The 26,585-nt window shown below is 46.6% G+C and overlaps 1 protein-coding gene across 1 annotated transcript in view; it reads right to left on the bottom strand.

Moving 5' to 3' along the window:
• Positions 1–26,585, bottom strand: part of LOC139644547 (poliovirus receptor homolog) — a 42,799-nt gene that overhangs the window by 15,262 nt on the left and 952 nt on the right. The gene's annotated exons all lie outside the window — the stretch shown is intronic.

The raw sequence follows: 26,585 nt of genomic DNA, 5'->3' as shown, positions 1-26,585 counted from the left end.
GTCAAAATAAATATGCTTTTCTTGGTGTGTTGTACATCAGTTGGTGTGTGAGGGAGAGAGACAGATAAAGAAAGAAGGCTCTAGAGTAGGAATATGTTCGTGTATGTGTGTGTGTGTAATGCATGTCTCTGTGAAAATGTAATTACTTGTATGAGTAAGCGCGCATTGGTGTATGTCAGCAAGATGGCACCTGTTTTAAGTAAGAGTGGATTACCAGGTGATACACAGCTTCAAATGTCTGCAGTCAGACCTCTGTGTGAATGTGTGCGGGTGTGTGTGTGCGTGCATGGTACATGTGTGTGCCTACAGTGTGTGTTTACAAGCAAACTAAAGACACGCACACACATCAGCACCACTGAAACACAATTTCCCCTAAAGACAAACAATTATTTGTGGAACTAGTTCCACCGGTTTGCGCTCAGCCCAAGCTGTTGTGTTGAAACTAATATGATCTGGAGGGCTGATGGAACACACACACACACACACACACACACACACACACACACACACAGGTTGCGAGGGATAAGAGGGAAGGGCAGTGCTGTCTTTCTCTTTTGCAATAAACACCACAACTTCTCTTCTCTGAGGAGATGTGAGATATCAACATAGAGGGAGAGAAGAGGGAGGAATGAGCAAGAGCGACTGAGTGGGAAAGTAGAGGAAAACAAGCCTTTCCTAGAATAACACCAGCTCTCGCAGGACCAGCCCAATTTACAACCACCAAACAACCCCCTTGTAACCACAGAGGAACCTCTGGACAACCACTAAGCACCCCAGGGAGCAGCACAGCCTTATTGGGCTGAAAGGAGAAACGGCTCGCTCTTCCTTGATCCCTCTCTTGTACACACATACAAAACACGCACACACGCACACACGCATGCGCACACACACACACACACACACACACACACACACACAGAGACACACAGACACACACAGAGATCTGACGCCTGCTTTATTGTAGAGCTCCTGGCCTGTGATCTTTCAAATGTCTGGGGCATTTGGTGAAGATCAAGCTACAGCCCCTCTTCAATCTACCTGAGCTAGTCCGGCTAACTACAGATTAGCTCGGGGACCGGGAGCCAGGCTCTGGTGAGTGAAGGATGTAGCGGAGGAATGGAAAAGGGGATGAGGGGTTATTGAAACCCTAGATTACTTGTCTTGATTGGGAGTATGGATTGAGTCAACCTTGTATGCCACAGATCATTACACAGGGCCGTATTGACAGCTATGCCACCTTACATCTCGCTTGTGTGCACACATGCATGCGTGTGCACACTCACGCAGACACATGCATGCATGCACGCACCGACCTGTGTGTCCACTCACACACACACACACACACACACACAGGGGCAGAACAAAGCCTTGCCTGCTGTCTGTCATTCAGAGGCAATAAGAGGAGAGCCAGCCCAGGTCAACTCCTGCCTAAGCCCAGATGAGAGACAGGCTGGCCTTATGAGACTCTACACAGCCCCAGGGAAATGAATATTACACACAAAGACATACACAGACATACACGCACCCCTCCTCTCTGAGTCCCCAAACTCCAGCCCTGAAGTCTGACTCTCATTAGAATGGCAGACGCGGAAAGTATAAGCCAGTGTGTGCGTGTGCGTGTACACAGACACAACCGACTTAGTGAAGTGCTGAGGCAAGGCTGCAATTGAAATAGTAATTGTCGCTATAAATATTTAGAGAGCATTGGTCATATTAAACAGAAGAGAGAGAGAAAGGAGGCGGGGGGAGATAGGAACTCAGGGAATTAAAGAATAAAAGATGGTTCAAGAGTAGGAGTGAGTGGAGAGGAAGAGCGACAGAGGGAGAGAGGGAGAGAGACAGAAGGAGAGAAAGAGAGGGTTGGAGGGGAGGAGAGAGAGAACAGAAGCCTTGTGTCACGGCTGCTCTACTTTACAGTAGCTTTGCTGCCTGCAGGTGACACACCAGAAACGCCCACAAACACACAGACAAACAAACACATACGCACGCATGCACACACACACACTCCCCTCTTCGGCATCCCAAAGTAGCACATCAATGTAAGTCAGATGTCAACATCCTAAGTACTGTCACCCATCATTATGTTTTTAACTCCCACACGATGTGCACACATGCACACTTACACATACACACACACATACATTATGCTGATGGCGCCGCGACAGCCCTGCCATATTAACACAGTCCTCTCTGATCTCCTGCCTGGTCACACTGACATTTCCATATTTCCCACCATTCCTCTGTGAAGAGGAAAACGAATCAGGAAGGAAGGAGGGGAGGAAGTGCACTGGGAGGATGGAAGGATGAAAGGAGGAGACGAGAGACAGCCTGGGAATGCCAAAGTGATGGAGGACGAGAGCAGAGGAGGGGGAAGTGTATGGAAAGTGGGGATGAAAGGGTGTGAAGGAGAGCGGTGCCAGGAATAGAGAATGAAAGAGGGAGCGAAGGAGAGAGTGTGGTGAGAGAGAAGAGAGACAGAGACAGAGGAGGATCTTGAGAAGGGGAGAGAGGATAAGCAATAAACAAGGTTAATACGAGACAGCTGAGGGACAAGAGAGGGAGACATTTAGAAGAGAGGGAAATAAAAGGAGAGAGAGAGAGAAAAAGAGAGACCAACAAGAGGCGGGGGGAGAAACTAAAAATGGAGAGGGGAGGAAGGGGGGGGGGGGGGTTCAGGTAGAGGGAAACAGAGCGAGGAGAGGCAGATGAGGGGAGAAGAGAGGGAGGTGTGGAGCAGCGGATGAGAGGAAAGGTAGACTCCGCACCTGACCTTGAGAGAAAAGGAGGGCTGTGGCTGAGAATAGAGAGGGAGAGAACGAGAGAAAGAGAGCGCGAACGAGCATGAGGGAGCGAGTCAAAAATCAAAATCCTAATTTTCTCTGCGGCCCATTTGAGCCAGCCGTGGCTTATAAAATGAACATACGCTTATCAGGCTGTGCCCGCCTGCCTTGCTGCCTGACTGGCTGACTCTGACGGCTAATGGCATTCATGTCCTCTGCCTGATCCCCACTACAGTGGAGAAAAGCACAACGTCAGGGGACAGGGAGAGCAGGCCATCACCTAAAATATCTAATGGCCTTCAGAGCTCACTGACTCTCTCCCATTTCATCAGCCTGGTGGTTATGCACTGTCAGGTGGGCAAGAATGAAGCTTCAGCGCAGCCCATGTTCTTGCAGATTACTTCCTAGTCATCCAAAGTGTGTGTGTGTGTGTGTGTGTGTGTGACTGAGTGAGTGGGTGAGAGACCGAGACAGAAAGAGGGTGACAGAGAGAGAGCGAGAGAGGATGTGAGTGTGTTTTCCTTTGGCCTTTCCAGCTTACTGCTGTCTCAAGGGTGTAGTAATAAGGATTCTGGGCTTTCATTATTCTTCCAGGTCGGTGCGAATGTCGCCATTTCCATTATTATCTTGTTGTTGTTATTGTCGTGCCCTCCCTCTCCACTGCAGGAGAATAATAGCTTTGATACAGACAATATGGAGTGCAGGGTGGAGGATCACTATGCTGTCCTGATGGAATCTGTTTCTGTCTGCATTTCGCTGCGCTCTCCAACTATTCTTCTACAAACATAATCTTTCTCTTACTTGGAAATTAGAATGATTCCCAGCCCACCTTTCAAACTTGACGTCTTGACGCGGTGAGTTTAGACCCAAAGGTGGCACTTGCAAGGCAATGAAATGAGATTTTCCCAGATACTGCAAGCTCCATTTTGGTCAGACTGCAGAAAAGCAAGAAGTGTGTGTCTTTTGGACCATTAGAAGAAGAAGAAAGAAAGAAATTGGGGGTGGAAATCTGCAAATGCACTCTGCGCTCCACAACTTCCCATTAACTTACAGTCATGTTTGATCTGGTGACTGGGGAGGCCATGGAAGGCGTTTGAAAAATGATTCTGTGAACACCAGAGTGACATCAAAGGTCCAGTTCATTTGCTCAATACACCAGTTTATGCATCTTCGTGCACTGGCCTTGGATACAAGCGGTTTCTGAGTGACCGCCTTGCCATAAATACCAACTTTGTGAAGCTCCCGATGTACAATTTTTGTCAAGACTGTAGTTTTGTGGTGTTTTGTAACTATACTGCTTGTGATCACTGTTCCTCTTTGCCAATGCAGTTGGTCTGTGTTTGGCATGCTGATTGTTGATTTTCAATACTGTTCCCACTGCCAAATTAAATAATTTTTGTGGCGGATGCAGCTGGAATTTAAGTACAGAGTATTTGTCCTCATTGAAACTCTGTTAATTGCCTAATGCTCCTTTCAAAACTCTCATATAAAAGTGGTGATGGTCAGACCACTATTAAAGCTGACACACACTGCTATTTGGCATTCAACTTGATATGACTCGCCTGTGTAGCTGCCTTTGAAATTGTGATTTAGTTACTTCCAAGTTAAGAGCCCTTTCCGGTGTGGCGTTTCCATTGATTTTGTCCAACCCCTTTAGTTCCCGAGCCAAATTTCAACAGTGTCTCTGCTGTGTGACGGTGTGTCATATCCACACTGCTCCTAGACTATACTAATGGTCATTATCAGCCAGAGTCTGGAACAGCACCAACCTGAAGCTGCCGTCTGCTGCTGCTACCCGACACTGTTGCAGCACTAGTTCTTCTGACCTTCACACACACACACACACACACACACACACACTCACGGTCGCGGCACACAGAGGCACGCATACTCACAATGAACGCGCATTCACTGCACGTGCACACGCACATGCGGACGTGGATAGTTTGGTAAGCAGGGAGCAGAGCGGGAACGCAGCTTAGCTTTGACAGGCGAGGCAGTTTGACAAGCCAAGAATAAAACTCGGAAATGAAGACTTGAGATGTGGCTCGTCTTCTCATTGACCTTTCCACTGGGCTCTCCATCAGGGGCCAATCAATAGTACATAGAAAAGCTACATTTAGAAGTAACCACTGCGCATTATGGACTTCTCCAATGACATCCTATTATAACCCATTCATGCCTCGACTAGTGAGAGGACTCGAGTCGATAACGCCCAGGTCTGATAAAGGAGCATGCTTCAAACGCTCTGAGGTCGCCGCATGAGATTTGCGCTCAAAAACCACAATGGAGGTTCTATTGACTGAGAACTGTGGAAAAAGAAAAACAGGTGGAAAAAAAAAGGGAGTGGTGTTACAGCGAGGTTGCGTGCAGGAGATGGGAGGTAAAAAGCTAACCTCTATGATGCAACAGGAGCAGGAGAAAAAAAGGTGTTGTGAGAAGAAGCGGAGTGCTACATTTCACTTTGTTCACAGTGACATGACGAAATATTTGATAACTGACTCTGAAAACAGAAATGTGGAAAGAGAGCGAGAGTCAGACCCAGTCGGCAGAAATGAGGAACAGAGGCTGAAACGCATGAAATGGAACAGAAGGGGAGTGAAGGAGGAAGAGAGGGATGGAGGGAGGGACGAAGGCAGACATGAATAGGCTTCAAAGTGCCAATGAGAGATGAACAGCTGGAGGAGAAATCTGCACAGGGAGGTGTGTATGTGTGCGTGTGTGCATGCATGTGTATACTGATGCATATTCCTATTTAGTTCCTAATAAATATGCCCTAGGAGTGAGCCGACGATGATTAGCAACAATAAACATTTGCCAATTACATACAGAGTATACCGTCGAAATGAAAAAAGGCCCAGCAGGAAATTTAAAAAAAATCCTTCCTACCATTTTATATTCTCCACACTTGCTTTAGCTTGAAAAGAACCAAACCACTGCAACCAAAGCTGGACCATGACCTTAGTCTTACTGTGGGACTGAAGTCTATACAGTATGCATGAGTCTGAGAGCAAGAGGAAACTGGCAAAGCAGAAGAATTCACAATGGGATCTCCCAGCCATTTAACTGCAGGGACCCTGACAGGAAATTACATACACAATAGCCCATGCATCTCTGTGGACTTCTCTCACTCTCTCGCCCCCCCCTCCCTCCCTCACTCACTCACTCACTCCTCTCTCTCCCGCTCTCAGCTATGTACATACCAGAGTATAATTCAGGTCTAGCAGGTTCAGTCAGTCAAGGAGATCTGAAATAGGAATTCTGTTTGTTTGAATGAACTTTGAAAACTGGGGCATTCCATCACACATACATGAGCTCCAAGTAGTATCTCCCTCTGTCCTACTGCAACATACTGTACTGTACTTTGCCAACATGATATACCCTGCAACCAACAACATGCTATGCAACATATTCAATCATTTAGTACTTGCAAGGTAAGGGAAAACCATGCATAACAGATAAAAGTGACCTGCGCAGTCATCAAAATAGGATGTGTGGTAATGTTGAGACAAAACATTCACACATGTACAACTGGAGGTAAAAGCCTCAGTAATGCATAACCACATTTGGACAGTTAGTCACAGAAACACATATACACACACACACACACACACACACACACAGGGTGCAGAGGCACTCCTCTCCACGGGGTGAATAATTCATCCCCTGGTGAGAATGAGAGTACTGCGCTCCTCTCCTCCTCCTCTCATCTCTTCATTATTGATAAACACCAACATCTACACTATACCTGACCCAGGACAGAGAGATAGAGAGGCACAGACAGGCAGAGAGAGAGACAGGGCCATAGAGAGAGAGAGACAGACAGGGTCACAGAGAGAGAGAGACAGAGTCAAAGGCATTGGCAACATAAGTATTACTTGTCATGCCCATAAAGCTGATTGAAATTGAATTGAGAGAGACAGAGAGAGACAGGGTCATAGAGGGAGAGACAGACAGAGGGAGAGGCAGGGTCATAGAGAGAGAGAGAGAGAGAGAGAGACAGAGAGAGAAACCAGTCTCAGGGACATAAAGAAATACAGCAACAGTTTCAGAAGTGTATAAAGCTGGAAAACACAAAAAAGCAAATGACCAAGGCCAGAGCACAAATGCACAGTTTTACGGTACTGGTTGTTGTCACCTGGCAGTGGGCCCGTTTAGGGCCAGTAAAGCCTCGCTTGTAACGGGCAGTTTACTGTGGACAGAGAGGACACTGCTCTCCTGAGCCAAACAAATAACTACTGCCTGCTGCCTCCACTGCCTGGCTACTGCTGCCGCTCCAACCCACTGAATAAGTGACTGAATAACTTACTGGCTGGATGGCTGACAGACACCCAGCTCCCCTGCGGCTCCCGGCTCTGCTTTGTCTGCTAGGGCCCTGCACATCATTCTACCTCCACCGCTCTCGCCTTCTCTCAGCATCGCTCACTTTCTTTTTTTCCTCCCCCTGCCATAGTCCTGTCTTTTCATTTTGGAATAAATCCTTTTTATCCCTCTAGCTCATTCTGGTCTTCCTTTACTACTTTTTTTTTCATTCAGCTAGTTCTTTTTTCTGTCTGACTTCCTCAGTCTCGCCCCCCGTGTGCCATCCCTCCTCATGTTAATTCTACTCGGCAGATTATTCTGGCCCTGCATGAGATATTGGCTTTGGCTACCAGGTGACCATGCAGTCAGATCTAGGGCCAGTGTGCAAGCCCAAAATGTTAATTTGAGGCACTGGGCAAACACTCTCCAGACAGATCTGGGGTCAGTGTCTAGGAAACAGCTTTATCTATCCCCCATTATTCATGCCTGGTCTTGCACCTCTTTATCAGGTCTAGCGGTAAGCCAAAAAAAAAACCCTCTTCAGACATGGCACCTTGGATGACTGTGTGTGTGTGTGTGTGTGTGTGTGTGTGTGTGTTGGTGTGTGTGTGTATGTGTGTGAGCATCTAAGGGTCTAGCAGCAACTCACTTCGGAAACGGACATGGTCATGAATTATAGAGTTAAAGGATCAGAGGAAGTCACAGCTGGAGACAGGTGCCAGGTACTTCTGCAAACTTCCAAGGCTCTGTGTGCATAAGTGTGTGTGTGTGTGTGTGTGTTTGTGTGTCTGTGTCTGTATCTCTCAGTCTTTGCGCCTGTTTCTCTCCTTGTTTGTGTGTGTGTGTATTTGTGTGTGTGTGTCTCTGTCTGTCTGTCTCATCCATCAGTTTGTGTGTGTGTGTGCGTGCATCCGTCCCTGCGCATGTATGTCTCTTGTGTATGTCACTTGTTAACATAATGTGATTATGCGTCCTATTTTCGCCTGCCTAACAACACTTGGATGTGAGAGTCTACCGAGGTGTCAGAGAGGATATTTCAGGCTGGGTGTGATCCTCTCCCCGAATTAAAACCGAGCCGCCTGTTAAAGTGAGAGGAATTCCATGACAACCCCACCCCCGGACCCAAACACAGCTGTGTTGCCAGGCCTCTCGTCGCAAGCATTCACCTTTACTTCACCTTGGGGGCTTCATTTCCCAGCTGCTCTTCCCACTGTGTCAGGGCTGCCACTCAAACCTCTACTGACGAGCCCATTGGTCAACAGCGCTGTCAGCATGCAGCGCGTCCGCAATCGAAGGGGTGACAGAGCAATCCAATTTATATTCCACATTAAAAGATTAAAATGCAGGACTGTGATATGACTGAGAAGGCTATTAGTGCAGTCAATCTGTCAGGGAGGATCACACGGCATGCTACCAAATCAATGCTAGCCATATGGAAGACAGAAGGTCAGGCACCAAAAAAAAACAAACAGGGAGGAGTGCACCAATATTATGATAAAGTGATGATTGTCTCCATCACATCACCCAGCAACCAGCTGGAATGAATTACTGATGACAAGTCTGTGTAGGAACATGGAGAAGAAGGCTGCCGAGAAAGACATGTGAGAGAAAAACAACAGGGAAAGGCAGGAAACACATGAGTTCTGTTCCAAAATGAGACACCCACCATACAAAAAAGGAAAAGAAAAAGAGAAAAAAAAATACTGTGTCTACTCTTGCAAAGTGAGTGCTAGCATAAGAGTAAACCTCACTATGAATTATGACTGAAATTAATAGAACACTACAGACATAGTAAATAGTAAGAATATGATATTATTTATTGAGCATGTGGATAGGTGATATGTGATTTATTTTGCATATAGATAGGTGATATAATCACTTCTATTTCTGAAATATCGAACTATGAAGATCAGGTGGCATTTTTGGAAGCAACACATTTTGGAATGAGAGCCCTTTTATCATCAAGACAGATAAGAGAGACACTGGGGTGGAAAGACAGCAACAAGAAGTAAACAAGGTGCATCTGGCAGGTAAGAAGTGGGAAAAGAGAACAAAAGGATAGAGGTGGAAGATAATAGATAACTGGAGCAATAAAAATGGCAAAGAGGGAAATAGTCCATGCTTTGTGTATTGTAACAGTTGCATTGTATGCGTTTGCGTTTCCCTCCTGCAGGTTTTTGCGGTGAGCTGCGAGGGTGGAGGTGAACGGGCCATTGTCTCATGTCTCAATAGGAGGCAGGTTAGATGAAACCTTGCACTTCAACACACACACACCTCCTATCAGCTCTCCCACACAGGAGGAGGGGAAAGGTGATACCGAGGAGGGAGGGGATTAAAGACAGAAAGAAAGGGAGAGAGAAAGAGAACAGGGACTGTGGTTTCAATCAGGCACACTGAAGTAGAAAGGTATAAAACAATTGGGGCGGTTGAGGATGTAGTGCAAAGAGATGCAAGCCATCTATGGCCCTCCCTCCATCCCTTCGCTCTCGACTGAATAGGAAGATCGACTTTGATTATTCTCTGTACAACAGTCACTATGACAACTTGCCTTGGGAACATGGTGTATTGTTTTGATGCCGAGGGAGGGAGGGAGGGATGGATGGATAAGTAGATGAGTGAACAACTAATACACAGACAGTCAGACATACAGCTCAAAGAGACAGATGAGAGGGGGAGATGCTGAGAACTTGATATATCCCCTCCAGTCATTATGACAACAAAAAAAAACAGACAATGAGAAGATGTGGCGGTCTGGCTGCATGGCTGCAGTCATGGTAAAGTGATAGTGGTGGATGTCTCTGAGAAAGTCTGCGCCTATAGCCTATAAATGGCTTGGCAGTCAGTGATCCCACTCTGATCTGACTCTCAGATAATTACAAAGAAGCCACTTCTCAGAGATAAGGGGAGCACTACAAAACACACACACACACACTGCTGGACCCGTCCCCCGTCAGCCTGTCATTACATTTGGTAGGAGCTGGCTTTGTTTACTGTCTACCCCCTTAAGATAGAGTGACAGATAGAGGATTGGGAAGTGAGGGTTAGATAGATGGGGGTATGAATAGACAGAGATGGCCCTGCCATGCTCCAGTGGCCAGCTTCAAGGACAGGCAGGCCCTTCAATATCACAGCGTCTGTGTAATTAGACAGTGCTCTGTCACGCACTAGAGAATTGTTGCTATTTGTGTCATTTTCAGCGCAGTCTGGATATCCCCCACTGTGCTTTGCTATTGAGATCTAATGCAAAGGGGGAGCAAAGGGGGATTTGTACAAATTTAATTACATCCATAATTCTCCCATCTTCCGCTGTAATCACTCGGGGTTAAGTTAAGTAAATCCACTTCTCGGTTAGCCACCCACGCCCTGCCTTAGTGCTGCCTTAGTAAGCATAGTGTAATGTCTGGTCTTTTAGGGGAATTTCATTGACAGACTGAAACTCTCTAAGTGAAAGTAAACATGATTCCTGGTATGCGGGAGTAAAATATTAACTCCTGTACTCTTTCTACTGACGCGCACGTGTGTGTGTGTGTCTGTTTGTGTGTGATACTGTGTATCTAAGGCCACCTGTAGTGTCACCCAAAGGCAGAGAAAAATCTGCTGCTCTGTATGTATTTGTGTGTCTGTTTGTGAGTCTGTGTGTGTGTGTGTGTGTGTGTGTGTGTGGCACCTCACAACCGACTTGCGGCACAGGCAAGCAGCCTTTCGACAGAGAGGGAGAGCATGAGGCAGATCAAACGCAAGCCAGCTAATCACAGACGCCGGCTAATTAGCGCAGTCCTCAAAGGGGAACCAGGAATGAGTGATGATTCCCCCTTATGAATTTCCCGATGACGCTGTACCGTATACAGCCATGAATACTCACCGGTCAAAGAGAGAGAAACCAGAGAGGGTAAAGTGCAATGAGAGCCAACAGTGATCTGGACTTCTGGTAATCTTATCATCTGAGAGCGCAGGAGCAAAGCGGCGCTCGATATCTCTCTTATCGTCCTTTCAGTCATGTACACAGCAAACACCGCAAACACCCACACAGCCTCTCACTGTCACAACCGCACACACAAGTTTTATCTCAGCATCCTCAAATTAGACTGCATGTTACAGTTCCCATTAAGGGATTTCAAGAGCGATTAAATCCTGAGCGCAGTGATATTCCAGGCTCCAGAGCAGAGCACACGTCGACGTACCCGGGCGCAGGCACCGGGTGCTGATTAGCAGCGGATCTGCCACGCTGATCCCAGATTTCCACAAGATCAGAGGACGATCCGTGAGCACGGCGGCGGCTGCAGCATCCAATTACAGATGTGGCACGCGTGCACATGTATGCACACGCTCACACGTGCGCCCCGCCGCACAGACACAACCACATGCCTGTCCAGAGCCAGATTTCTCTGGGCTAAAGCCATCAAAGTGACGTGCCCCCCCCCCCCGCTCTCAATTCCTCTCCCTCTCGCCCTCTTCTCCTCTAATCTCAGATGAGAGGGCACCTGTCAGAGGATGCTCAGTTCACCAGCCAGCCACTGCCTCAGAGAGAGAGAGAGAAGGGACGAACAAATGGACAGCGAGAGAGAGCCAATAAAGATTCTAATGAGTCTATCCTAGGAAGCCCGGGACACTGATGGGAGCTAGCCTAAATAAAACCCACTTGATCATTCTCCAAGTATTCCAGCCTACCTACATCAAGCCCCACTTCGGCTCTATACATCTTAACATCAAGCTAAACATAGGCGTTCTATTTCTAGCTCAGGCTTTGAACAAAATTCTGTCATATGGAGGATAAACAAACCGACACACACACACACACACACAAACAAACTGATGGGCACACACACAATCATTCACATTTCTCCCATTTGATCAGATTTGTGGACGGACCATAGTAAACCCCTCTCCCTTCTGCTTAACTGCCATCAATGGCCAGAATTCATTTCATGTGACTACAGTGTGACAGTTATTAGTCTCTTTCACATTAGCAATTACAGTACAAGGCGCTTACTGTGGATTCTCTGTGTGTTGCCAGACAAACATGCAGAGAATCCGCACACACTACACCCAGGGTTATGGCAAAAATCCCAATATGCTTTGAAAGTTAAGAGCTTGGAAGGCTAGAGAAGTGAAACAAAGGTGGTGAGGAGGGAGGGTGGCGGGGAGGAAGAAATGGGAAAAGGGAAAAGTAAAATGAAAATCGAATTTTGGAGGTAAACAAAGGCAGTGCAGGGTGCAAAACACATGGAGGTAAATAAGAACATGAGAAGAGAGGAGAGGAGAGGAGAGAGAGAGAGAGAGAGAGAGAGAGAGAGAGAGAGAGAGAGAGAGAGAGAGAGAGAGAGAGAGAGAGAGAGAGAGAGAGAGAGAGAGAGAGAGAGAGAGAGAGAGAGAGAGAGAGAGAGAGAGAGATATGGAGAGATGTGGATAGAGGGGGAATGCTGCAGAGCAGAGCAACAGCTGCTGAGCATCACATCTGCTCCAAGTGGAGTCATCAGCAAACAGACAGACTGGAACCGACCCACTGAGGCAAGCCCCAGGGAGAGCGAGGGATGGACAGAGGAGGAGTGGGAGGGGGAGAGGGAGAGAGAGCAAGGGGCAAGGGTGAGGCACAGAGAAGATGAGGGAAGGAGAGAGAGACACAATTAAAGAGATGGAGGGCGGTAAAAGAGGAAATGGAGACTGTAGTACACAAAACGAAGGGAGCGCTTCAGCAACCTGTTACTCTTTCCCAAAACATAGGGGGGTGGGGTGGGGTTGGGATACCGGTAGGTGGTTTAGCAGGGTGCAGGAATCTAGAATCACTTGTTGTCCTTCTCCTCCTCCCTCATTCCACCCGTCCCCCCCTCGTCTCGCTCCCTCCTTCCCTCCCTTACATCCTTCCTCTCCCTCTTTCTCTTCAGCGAGACTGACAGAACAAGAGAAGCCTGTGAGAGTAAAGATGAAAGGCCTGTGGGGGAGGTGTGTGTGTGTGTGTGTGTGTGTGTGTGTGTGTGTGTGTGTGTGTGTGTGTGTGTGTGTGTGTGTGTGTGTGTGTGTGTATGTGTGTGTGAGTGAGAGAGAGATGTGAGATGAATGAATGACCCCTCTTATCCCTCGTTCCCTACTGGAGCCGCCCTGTCCTAACACAATAGCAAAAAATACATACAACGCTATGGGGGCGGTGAGAGGTCACACTGTAGCAAGTGTGTTTGTGTTGGGGTGTGTGTGTGTGTGTGTTTCAGGTGTTTATTCTTGCTCACACCATGTTCCCATGGTAGAATATGAGCCACATCAAACACACCTCTAACAAGCCTGCCCCAGTGTGAGTATCATCTTACACCTAGTTTCATGTGCTATAGTGTACACTTTCGGCCTGTGGAGAAGCACCCTGAGGAGAAGTAGGGACCATGAGAAGTACACATTGTTCATTCATGATAGCAGCCACTGGCAGTGAGGGCGACCCTGTAGCAGAGTAAGCGATGTCATTTGGCAGCAAATGAAGGGGAAAGAGCAAAGCAGTTTATGCTAACTTCTCTCTCTGCGCTCTCACAGCTAGCTCTAAAGCTAAGTTAGGCTAGGCTTAGGACAAAGCTCAGATTGTGTTCCCATCTCTGCATGGTGGGATAAACATAGCTGCCGGTTTGCAGCTCTCTTTAGCTCTCCATCTCTTTTCCTCTTATCTCTCCCTCCTCCATCGTCACCCCTGCTGCCTAAGAGAACAATCAACCGACACAGCATGCCGTTCCAAAATATTTACTCATTCAGTACGGCCTGAATACAAAGGCCATTCTCTTATTCTCTCTGAAGTCCAACGCTCAAACAAGCCATGCACCCACACGCACTTGCTGTGCACCTGCTCTCCGGTCTCTCCCTCTACAACACGCACACCCGCACACACACTTGTTTACTGTGGGCATTCCTGCCTTTCCAAGCCCTCCATCTGGTTCTCGCCTTTAACTGTTCTCGAACTTGGCTCAGAAAAAGAAGGATAGCAGCAACAGTAAGCACCTCGCCTTGCCTGCGGCAGTGGGTGTGTATGTGCTGCTCACATCCTCACTCACACACACTTCTGATTCTATACCTCCAACACTGTCTCAACACCTCCTCTTCCTCTGCAGCTTGTGCCCTTTCCTCTTCTAATGATCAGCCTCTTTTCCTCTCTCTCAACCTGTCACCTTACATTCCCTCCTCACTCCCCTCACCCTTTCCGCATTGCATCCTTCTTCCTGCTAACCAATTCTGAGGCAACATTTCAATTTAATAGCACGTCTTCTTGTTTTCAGAAGGCATGCCCACAGAGAAGTTAACAAACAGTCAACTGCTGACATTAGTTGGCAGCTTTTCCCTGGCTCTTCACTCATTACCATAAATTTGAAAACCAAGTCTATAAATCATACTAATGCAAACCAATACACACCGTGATAAAATGCTTTTTCTGTGTCCATTGTAAATTACAAGCAAAATGCTATTAGTACAACATGTGGTTAATTGTCATGGTTCCTTTACATGCAGCGCACAAGTTTTGACCATGATCACAACACATTTAAGAGCTGTGTGATCGTGACAAGCCTACACAGGCTTCCTATATTTGTTTTTTTAATGCGTTAGATGTATGATATTTAATACTAGGGTCTCAAAATGGATATAAACAAATGGAGAGACAGAAAAAGCCTGTGCGCCCAGAGTAACGACACATCCTGAGGGTAGCTAATGTTTGTGGGTGATTGTTCATGAACTCCTATGGGGCTGCGCATGCTAATACGTGATAATGTTCTATCAAAGTGAAATGTTGCATTAACTCTTCCCTCTTGTTCCCTCTACACTACTCCACTCTCTATCCCCCCTCCATCCTCCTCCTCTCTTCCTCTCTGACAGGCTATGTGGTTCCACAGGCTGCACCTGTGTCTCATTACCGCCACTGATGGTTCAGTAACAGGCTCCTCTCTCCTCCCGCCATCGCGCTCTCACTCTTTTTCTCCCTTTTCTCCTTTAGCTACTGCCAAGACACATTTACCTCCAACAGCGTGGCCTGCACTTGCCTCTTCCCCCTCTCATCCGGCTCTATCCCGTCTTTTTCGCATGTTCTCTGCAACCCCGTTTCTCCTGTCCCTTCTGCCATTACAGATTCAGCGTGAATGGGGTTTGTCGGCTGCTAGGTGATCTAATGATTTGGCGCTAGACTGACCCACGCTTCCGATCTGTCAGCAAGTCCTCCGAGCGGTATTTCACTTGAATAGGATGTCTCCACTTTTTAGCACGCATGCCCCTGTCAATACTGGTTACCCCCAGTATCCGCAGTGTTATGACTCACTAACTTTAATTTTGAAAACAAAGTCCAATCAGTAATACTAATACTATATACTAACACATATGTCTCAGATACTGTATTAAACAAAGGGTGTTGCTCTCAGTGCATGGTTGCTCTTACTACCTGACCATTGTGGCTACAGCTCACAAACAAAAATAAATTAAAAAATCCATGATGCCACTGTTCGTAACCATGCTTAAAACAACGCTGTAGCAAAGTTTAAACTGCACTTTTGTCAAACTCCACTACTACGAACACCTTATCACCTCAGTAAGAGTACTTCTATAATATCTCAAGCTGTGTGTTCTGTAATATCTCAAGCTACTCTCATTGTGCTGACCTGTACTTTTTGTTATGATATATGGTACAGAGGGCAGCTGCACTACTGGACTTCAGCTCCACTCCTACACTGCTACTATTAAATCCAATGCTGCTACCAGGTGAATTTACACCGACACTGAATTAAGAGTTTAGTTGGTCTAACTGTACATCTTGCACTGTATAATTCCACTTTATGCATGTCAAAATATTCTAAAAACATTATTCACCGTTTCCCCCATAATTATATTTTCAGCAGAGTGGGAAAGTCTCTGAAACCACATTTAGCCAAGACCACGAGACACTAAAACTCTCCATTGAAACCGAGGATAATAATTGTAACAATAATTTTAATAATAATGTGTATTTGTGTGGAATGCAATCAAAATGTTACATTAAAATCAACTCAGATTAAGGACTTCCCATAGACAACCTGTGCAATATTGAATTATACACCAAATTTGTAATTGAACTCACTGCATCATATCAAAAAGGTGGATGACACTGACAGCCAATATCCAATGTTTAATTTAAGACCAATGTCAGGGTAACCCTAGACTCGGCATCAGCTGACCAAGTCAAAATTAAAGTGCTTTCACTATAATTGACGAATGAACGCAATTCTGATGCTGATTATATGAGCACTAATGCCAACTATTGGAAACAAAGATAGCCTACCATTAGCCTTGATGGCATCGGAGTTAACTTGCTCCATGGTGTGATGGCTCCCAAAGATGAGCAGCACAGATTAAGTGGCTATAAGCATTAGAAGATCATGGACAGGCTCCCTCCTACGCTGTGCATATTAATTCTTCTAATGCAGCTAAGCTCAGCTTGTCACACTTTGACACCACATAATTATGTCATCTACAAGGGACGGGCTTTTTAAAGGGCAGACGTGTGGTGCGGCGAAGTGCCTCTATTGATGGAAAGGTTCCATGTTCTGAAATGTCAATATACATCTGAAGAATCGTTTACTTTTAGCTCGTTAGAACCTGTAGGTCGCCATTATGGAAATAATGTTAGATCTTGAGGTAACAAAAGGACAACAGCTGAGAGAAGTATGGGCACTAAGAGCTGAATATGTTAATATAACCATTAAATATAGCTGTCAAGCCTAGCACCTACAAAAGACCTTTTTACCATAACGAACAAGCCAATTCTTTAAGTAGTCTCTTGACTGACAGGAGGGCCCGTCAATCGCTCACATCCCGTCACCCATGACCTCTCGCCATCCATCAATCCATCCTGACATCCCTCTCTATGTAAATAAACAAAGGGAAAAAAAGGAGGAGGAGCGGAGAGCAGAGCAGGAGAGGAAATCAAAGTAGGACACTCCAACCTGAGACAAGCAGGCCAAGTCGGGTCCAGGGAGGAAAAGGAAGAGTGACGGTGGGAGGAAACAGTTGGAAAACGAAGAGGAGGCGCAGAGAGAGAGCACGTCGAGTGAGGGCAGGAAGCAAACTCACAATGGGCTGGAAGGAGCCGGGTACAGACAGGAGAAACAGAGTCATCTGGAAGGAATGAGGAGGAGAGATAAAGTGGAAGAGAGGAAGGGAACTGACTGGCACAGGGATGACGGCCAAATGAGAGGACACAAGAGAGTGGGGGGAGTCATGTAAAAGAATGCAGAGAAGGAGGATGGGGGAGCGTGGCGGGTAGGAATACATCTACGGAGGACATCAATAATCTATGCCAGATAAAGCAATTCTGTGTCAAAAGAAAAAAAAAGAAAGGGAGAGGGAGAGAGTGGGGAAAAGGAGAGAGAGATAAACAGACAAACAGACAGGGAGACTGCCAGAACAAATGAACAAGGGAAAGTTGGTAGGTGGGGCCTGGGGGACTTCTATTTAAAACCAGAACAATTGAGAACGCTTGTGTTAGTTTACACAGCAGAGGAACCACCTCCTCTTCCTCCCTACCACCCCCCACACCACCACCACCACCACACCACCACACCCCTCTTTCTCTCCTTCCCCAGGCAGTGTCTATTTAAATGTGTGTTTAAACGGCGAGTGCTACAGCTCTAATCACGGCTGGCATCACAGCGCATTCCCCTTCTCTTTCCCCCACTCTACCTTTCCCCCCTAGCCTGCAGCCCTCTTCTGTCGCTCAGACCGCCGCGCACACACACACACACACGCACGCACAGACACAACGCACACCCTGGAGTGACTGTGCCGTGCCAGAGATGAATTCATGAATCACTGGTGCACGAATCAGCCGCAAGCTTGTGGAGAGAGGAGGAAAGTGGGAAGAGAGGGAGGACAGGAGGAAGGAGGAAAGTGTTTCCTTTAAAAGCTTTTAAAACGGAGCAGGAATCAGGAGATGCTCCCAGCAACCTGAGGGAGAGAGCACGCACCCAGGGGGCTTTGCTGACAAGCACGAGTCAGCACAGGAGATATTCTCTCTCGCGCTCTCCTTCTCTCTTTCCTTCTCTGTTTCCTTCTCTCCTCTCTCATCCCCTCCCCCCAAGCTCTTCCTAAAGAGGCCACGATAGCAAGCCAAAGCAGCAAGCAGCCAAGTAATGAGCATGTGCATGATACATGCACAGTGCAAACATACGTACAGGACAGGAACTGGAAGACGTCAGACGCATATTGTGACACTCTCCACACAAATGCACTTTGAGGAGAAAGAAAACTGTTAAAAGTTGTCACTGAAACACAATGGTTAATCCAAACAACCAAAAAAAGCCCCTCAATCGGCTTCCATTTCACGAGAGCACCACACAATCATCTCTTCTTACAAAGCCACTTTCCCTCCAGGGGGACGACTCAAAGGCAGGTCTGTCCATTGATACAGGTGTGGTGCGGAGGGCAGAGAGGGGGGGAGGGAAGGGAAGGGGGGAGAGGAGGGGACAATAGACGGCCTTTTCAAATGGTCTCTGTTGGCTCACCTGGACTGCGGGAACAGCAGGGGGAGAGTCAGAAGGGAGGCGAGGAAGGCGAAGAGGAAGAGGAGGGTCTAAAAGCTTGAGGCCTGAGAACAATAGTGTGTCTGTTGCTATAACACCAAGAGTATCGTTCTCTCGACCAGCAGCCAGCAGACTGTCTGGACTAAACAAAATAACTCAAGGTTGCTGCTGTTGAACGTTCTTCTATGCGAGTGTAATATGCAGCGGTATCAAAACTGATATGACAGGGTCGACAGAAAGACTTTCATTCCACAGTAAGATATGCACCATTTAAAAATAAAAGTGACCTTGTTTACAAAATTATAAATAGCACAAAACTAAATACTATAATTATGCAATATTCTAAAGGATACGTTAAAAGCACTGTACACTTCAGCTGCTGGTTGGTAACACTTTTACAGACTCTTTTACTAAGATATGCTAGAAGCTAAAGTTCAGGAAAAGGTCTTTTTACCCCAAAATGGATATTTAGTGTTTTGGGAATAAACTCATCAAATATAATCTCATTTCCACTTTTCTGTGAGATTTCTTGTTAGACGAGTCAAGCTATCTTCCTGACCTTGTCACTGCCTGTGGGGGAGGCGAGTGTGACAGCATCTAGCAGCAGGGGTGTGGACAGTGTGTGCCCGATCCCAGCTCCGCACGACAGGTTAGCTCTTATTAAAAAAAAAAATCCCACATCTGTCTCCCTTTCCACTTCTTACCTCCCTCCTTAGCTCACTCTCCTGGTTCACTTTGTTCCATCACTCCCACTTCCTGTTTTCTTCCCTGTGTAATCAGTGATTCAAGATTCCTGCGAATTGTGTGTGTGTGTGTGTGTGTGTGTGTGTGTGTGTGTGCACATGTGTTTGCATGTAGAGGTGGTGTAAGGGTGGTGGACGAGTGTCATTCCGCAGCCTGGGTGAGGGAGACGGAGGAGAGGAGGAGGGTGAGATGGCTGGGGGGAGGGGTGGGTGGGGTGAAACACTGTTGCACTGTCACTGCAACTTAACCTTCAAAGAAATGCCCACCAGGGTGGAGTGGGAGGAGTTGCGGAGGGCCATTAGAGGAGAAAGAGAGAGAGGTAGAAAGTGAGTGAGAGAGAGAGGGAGAGACAGAGAGAGAATGATTGATGTGTAGGAGAAAAAAGAAACAAGACCTCGTTAGGGGAGGTAGGAAGGTACAGATGCCTGCAATACAAATGTCTGTAGGGAGGGGGGGGCTGTTAAGGAGGAATGGGAGAAAAGTAGAGCGAGAGACAGAGGGAGCAAATGAGAGTGGGAGAGGGGAAGTGGCACAGGCAGTTTGGATAGGCTTAAAGAGAAACTCTGGGCTTGACATAGGTGGAAGAGACAACTGGGGAATTGGACGGTGGGACAGGGGGGAGGAGGGGAGGTGGAGAGAGAGAGAGAGAGAGAGAGAGAGAGAGAGAGAGAAGAGAGAGAGAGAGAGAGAGAGAGAGAGAGAGAGAGAGAGAGGAGAGAGATTAAGGGGAAAGGGAGAGTAAGAGGATAGAGGAGGGCCACAGACATTCCAATTACAGAAGGAGGAACGAGGGATTGATGACTAAGGAAAGAGAAGAAGAAGAACAAAGAAAGGGATGAGAGGAGGAAAGAGAGAGAGAGATACAGTAAGAGACAGCAGTTTGCCGAGCAGATGGATCAATTAGAAGGACCAAATTACCGAGTGGAGAAAGTTAGAGCATTAGGATAGGAAGTAAACAGAGAAAGAGAGAGGGAGAAGGCAGTGGAGGGATGAAAGGAAGGATGGAAGCAAGGTAGAGACGCAAATGCAAGAGAGATGGACAGTGTGTGTGTGTGTGTGTGTGGGGGGGGGGGGGGGGGGGGGGGGGGCAAAGCTGGACTAATCAGCTGAAGAGATGAATGAGACAAACAGTTTCTACTCAGGGAAACTTGAGTTCCCAGAGGAGCCACACCAAACAAACAGTTGGCAAGCCCTGTTGACAAAACACTGAGTTGATAACAGAGCAAACCTGCTGCCTCCAGTTCGTCTTATTGTGGTGGCTGCTTCAAGAGAGAATTTAAACGGTTCTGCCATTCAAGGCTCTGGGGACTAACAAGAGGATCGTTTGTTTGTTTGTTTGTGTGTGTGTTAGCATAGAGTGCCAGCACATTTTTAAAGTTGATAATGCTGATATCAGTGGCTGGATAGCATTGTAGCACTGATCAAAACAGTGCTGCTTGTTTTCTGAAAGATTCAGTTTCAATGTGGCTTTAGGAAAAATAAAGGCGTTTGTGCATTATCTCACTTGGCTATGGTGAATTTTGTTTTCTTATCTCATATTTCAGAGATGATATCTATGTAAGAATACGTTTTCATTATATTACGGCTTATAATTTTGGCCTGTCCCTTAGATAAGCGTGAGGAACAAGAAGAAAGTCGATTGAACTGAAAGCACTTGGGTGTGTGCAGAAGGTTTTGGGGAGCATGACTCCATATCTAGCTCCCAGAGACCTGACAGGGCCCTGTCACACCAAATTCAATTTCCTCCCCTAGCCAGCCTGTCCACTGCCTCTGATAAGTGTGAATTTGACATGACCTTGCCAAAGTCAGATGTGACGAAGATGCAGTGTCTGTGTGCGTACGTGTGCACGTGTGTGTGCGTGTGTGTGTGTGTGTGTGTTAATAGGAAAGCATAGGTGTGCAATTGGATAACGAAAATGGACAAGACAAGCCATAATGTTGGTGGTAGCACATATTGATAAAAGGAGCAGAGGGCGTGAAGAAAGGCGCAGTAGCGGTAGTAACAGTGAAACCAGCTTGACATTTTACAGACTGGGAGTGGAGAGGACACAGAGAGGGATTAGGAGAGAGGGAGAAGGAGAGAGAGAGAGAAAGGGAGAGAGAGAGATGTTTCATGGTGCTGTCATGCCGACAGAGCGGGCCCTAAATGTTTTCAATAACACATAAGGGCACTGCATCATTCAACAGTCAATAACGGATCAATAACGCAAACCACTGCCCTTCCACCTCACACACTACATTTAGACACATTAAGGTGACTGCTAATGAGCTGCTGTGTGTGTGTGTGTGTGTGTGTGTGTGTGTGTGTGTGTGTGTGTGTGTGTGTGTGTATGTAGACATGCTGAGGACATTGTCAAGGGCCTCCGTGCTTAGTTCCACAGCGATCTGCTGAGTACACTATAGGGAGGATTTCAGAAATAAAGTGTGTGAGAAAGACAGAAGAAAGAAGAGAAAGATGACAGAGAGAGGGTGCAGGTCAGGTAACAATAAAAAAAGAGAAAGGTTAGTTCAATCAGTCCATTATCGTCCACAATGGACGGCTCTTTCACTATTAAAAATGTGTCTCATGAATGTTAAAGAGAGAGGGAGAAAAAATAGGGGGAGGGCGGTGCGACTAAATTACAAATGAGCTGATAATTCTTGGCCTCCCTGGTTCACTCCCTCACGCAGTCTTCCAAATCCTCCTTTATCCCCTCTGCCAAGATGCCGTAGTGTGGAATTTGAAAATGTCGTCATTCTCTCCCCACCCTTCACCACCCCACTCCTCCCCCGCTGCTCCTCCTCAGTTCTGTTACTACACCGGGGTCACAGGGAAAACACATCTCCCAAGTCTAGTCAATTAAGAGGATTTTATTTTAAAGAGTTTGGCTGCTTTTCAATGGGTGTTCATCTGGAATTGCCATTCACTCTGAGAATTGGCTGAGCTGGAATGGGTCTGACCTACAGCCACGTTTTACATCGCATCCCCCGAAAACCCATCTGGGGTTTGTTAGACATAGGGAGACGCGGTTTGAGCAGAAGGTATCTAACTAATGATGTGGGAGTGTGCGTGTGACTAAGCGACTAGAAACTTTGCCGCACACCTTATGGCATTTTTCATACAAGAACGATGAGCTGCTGGCGCAAATTCTCCATTATCTGCAAACATGTGGGAGTGCGGAGTACATAATGGAATGTGTCTCTTGCAGTGAACTAATATCAGTGTGTCTGTTTGTGTTTGCAGATTTGTTGAAGATAGCAGCTTAAGCCAAGACGTCTGCCAGGAACATCATCGACCCCTGCATGGTTGTGTTTTTGGAAACCCCTCAGCTGCCCTATTCATGTTAATGACATTTGGCATTCCTTCCAAGAGGAGGGATTTCTACTCATTTTCCTTTGGATTAGATGGGACTGACTCCAGCAATCTGGCATCCCTCGGAGCCAAACACAAACATCCCCGTGGGGTGCTCTCAGTGTGACCTCACCGTGGGCCGCCATTCACTCAGCATGCACATGTAGGCGGAGGGCAGTGAGGGAAACTTCGACATGGAAATAGAGCTGCCGCGGAGCTGTCGGTTTCGGCTCCGTTATTAGGAAAGCCACTATCATTACTTGTGACTACAGGAAAAGCATACTTTAAAAAGGAGGGAGCCAGTTAAATGAGCAGGGAGAGATAAAAAAGGATGGCCTCAGATCCGATGTCTGTGGGAGATAGCAGGGTTGGTGATGAGGATGACACACACCACTTCCTGAAGGAAACAGTAACACACACGCATTCTCATCCTGCAACGTGACGGCTACTCCCTATTATTGGAATGTCATCTGACTTACAGCGCAGCCTCAGGTTACTGCCCTCATTCATCACCAGCTGTGGGTGTGTGTGTGTATATATGTACTCAACTGTCTTCTAGATCCAATACCAGCGCTTCTTAAAATGCAACAAGATGCAGCGACTGGTGCTCATCGACCCCCTTCTCTCCAGATCCATCCATCCTTTCTAATAATATTTGCCAAGTCAACAATAACCTGATGTATCCTTTGTGTTTCTGCCTGTTGGTAATGAAAAGTCTACAGAGCGAGATAATTACATTGAACATCTTTCATCAATATTTCTCTATGTCTAAAACACTGAAAGCTGCTGAAACGCTGAGGACCAGAATTATTTAATCAATATGGCATCCATGCCAAATGTTTTTAAAAATGAAAACTGTCTGCAGCTGAAATGTTTTCAATACATCTATTAAAGAGCTTTCTGTCCATTGCTGGTGTACTGCTGGATAAGAGGCACTCTATCTCTGTGCAGCCATTAAATATTTCTACTAGGCTGAAATAATTTATTTTCAATGACCTACCTGGTCAAATAAAAGGTAATAATACAAATCTGACTAAATCATTAGGCTCATTTGTTGAAATGCCAAATATTTGACATTGTATCATTCAGTTATTCTGTGTTAATGGGGCCACAATTGCCGCACAGCGTCCAGATAGACACACTCACTTGGTATCACTCTCACGTCTCCATTAGGCCGTAAATTCAAACACACTTTTATGTCTGAATCAACTAATGCTTACTGGTGATTATAAGGGGAGGGCTATCGATCTGTCATTTAAACAGGCAGGCCCCTAAGTAAGAGTGTGTGTGTGTGTGTGTGTGTGTGTGTGCGCACGATTGTGTGTCAGCCAACGCATGTCAAGGCCAATGATGAATCTAGGCACAACCAGACAGCAAGACTTTCTAACACACACACACACACACACACACACACACACACACACACAGACACAGACACACACCTGACCTTTTCAAAAATCCTTCTGACATTTACAGGGCGGGTGCGAAGGGGCTAGGACAGCTCATTTACATAATGATAGGACCTACCCTCGACAACCATTAACACAAAAACCACACCAAGCCCGAAACCCCTCGCTCTACTGCCATGGGACTAATGAGATACTAAGGACTTAGTTTTTCCTTCTTTTATTGGGGGAAAAAAGACTACTCTTCTCATGAGCCATCAATTAGATTCCTCTTAATAGACAGAGTGTAATGTTGCCTCTCTGCTGGTAATGATGAATGGTTCCAGGCTTGGCAAGATGACATTGTTCACAGAACCTTTGTATGTCGACGGGAATGGTTACAGTTATTGTACAAGTAGAGTTTCTGCTGGTTGCCAAAAAACCCCACTCCATCCGTTTCACATGTCTACATCAGTCGTTAAGGCATTGCAGCATAGAACCTACAGAAAATAAATTCACGGGGAAACCCACAACGACACTGAGAGATCAAATCTAAAACTGTTGTCGTTCCTTTTCTGTCTGTCTTTTCTTCCTCTGCGTCCCCCTCACAGTCACACTGACATAAACAGCATGGCCTTGAGGCCAAAGGGAGGCTGGGGGGAGGGAGGCCATTTGAATAAACCAATGACTAACGTCGCTCAAACAAAAGCACCGGACAGGAGCGCATGAACGATAGCAGAAAATAAAAGACAAGAGAACAAGGCCCCTGTATGTACTGGGCGGGAGGGGTGGGTGGGGGAGGGAGTGAGGGATGGCGGGGGAGGGAGGTGGTTTCAAGTAGTGGCGGGGGAAATGGGGAGGGTGGGGGTGTGTGTGTGTGTGTGTGTGTGTGGGTGTGTGTGTGTGTGTGTGTGTGGGGGGGGGGGGGGCTGTCTGAATCAGTTGGTCCCAGTTTAGGATCCTGAGACTCCTTGCGCCACAATCCATGCGCTGCACCAGGCTCCCGAATAGCCACCTGTTTCCTTGCAACTGACGAGAGCCATCAAGAGCATCTCAAGTAGCTTTGCTGGATGTTGCACCAAGGTAAAGAAAACTAGCATTGCCTTCTATTCTATGCGAGCGGAAAACTAAGGCGCTCCCTCCCCCGGCCCTGACCCCGCATGCCCACCAGTTTCTCAGGCAGCCAGCCAGCCAGCCACCCCCTGCACGCATGCAGCTTACTCAGCCATAAAGACAATGCTGCTACAGCCACATGCACCCCCACCCCCCCTTCCACTGCCCCCCTATAAGCCCAACCCTCTTTCAATAAAAACATCTCCATGGTAATCAGACAAGCTTTTCTGACCCAAATATTGGCCGCTCACAACCTTGATTAGGGGGGGGAAATTACAGTGTAATTTCAGAGCTTAAACCAGACCCCCACCTAGAAGCCTCCATTTATATATATCACTACAGAAGCCTACCTTAATTAAAAACCCTTCAAACTCAATGTTGAATTTTGACATTAAAGCTGGGCCATATTAAACTGAACATTGTGTGGAGAATTAAAACCACTTCTACACTCTCAGACCTAGTATGGAAGGTGGCAGTGGTTGTTGTCGTAGTTTCAGAGGTAATGGGAAACTAAAGATGCAAAGTAGGAGTGAAAAGTTTACTAGGTGTTCGGTCTCAGAGCAGTGACAGCTAAAACTGTGCCCAAAAGGAGGCCAGAGGTTCACTTTGAAAAAAATAATGTAAATGAAACAAAAATATGACCAGTGTGTTTATTTCTACGGGTTAAGTGTGCGTTTTCCTTGCTCATAAATATGCAAAATCCTTTGTTTTGTTTTCCCCACTTTTTCTCCCTCCCTTAAGAGCACTTCATGCTCTGTAAAATGGAATCGGGCATAAAAGGTCCACTGCATGAATAAGTCAGAAGAGAGTGAATGTGTTTATAGGCTGTGATGAACAACAACACCACAATCAACTGTAGCTGGCTACTGTATAGTCCTAAAGACCTATACTGTTGCTATGCCAGGAAGTTAGCTCTAGTCCTACATACTTGCCCTAATTACAGCACAAAACAAACAGGCCCAGCGAGAAAGCAGAGACAATGTTGAACTGGTTTCGGGCTACACACATTCATATGGTAATAGGTTAAATCCATTTCAGGAATGTTTTCTCTCATTTCGGGGCAAGTCTCAGGAGCTGCGTGCAGACTACCTGTAGGCTACACCTGAGTTCGAGCCGAATGGAAAACACCTAAATAATTCACCTGTATAAGAGGTAGCCGTAGAGGCAGAGTGGCCTGTTAAAGTAATACTAGAAGGTCTTCAGCACTAAATGGAGGCATACATGGGAGTGGTTCAAAATATTTGCAGTGAACAAGCAAGCCAAATTTACATAGGCTAGACCAAGTTGATACTGAATTAAGCCAGCGTAGTTAAACGTTTTTTTCATGTGCGTAAATAATGAAGTTTTTGTTGCTACACCCTGTTGCTCACAGTGTAGGCTACATTAAGAGTTGTTTCCATCCCCATTTCTCTCAAGTGAACTGGAA

The sequence above is a fragment of the Centroberyx affinis genome, unplaced genomic scaffold, assembly GCF_046629955.1.
Source record: "Centroberyx affinis isolate AG114_WGS23_722 - 3 ecotype Tasmania unplaced genomic scaffold, CSIRO-AGI_Caff_v1 ptg000751l_1, whole genome shotgun sequence".
NCBI lineage: Eukaryota > Metazoa > Chordata > Actinopteri > Beryciformes > Berycidae > Centroberyx > Centroberyx affinis.
Note: the sequence above shows the minus strand (reverse complement) of the source record. Positions and strands in the feature narration are given on the sequence as shown.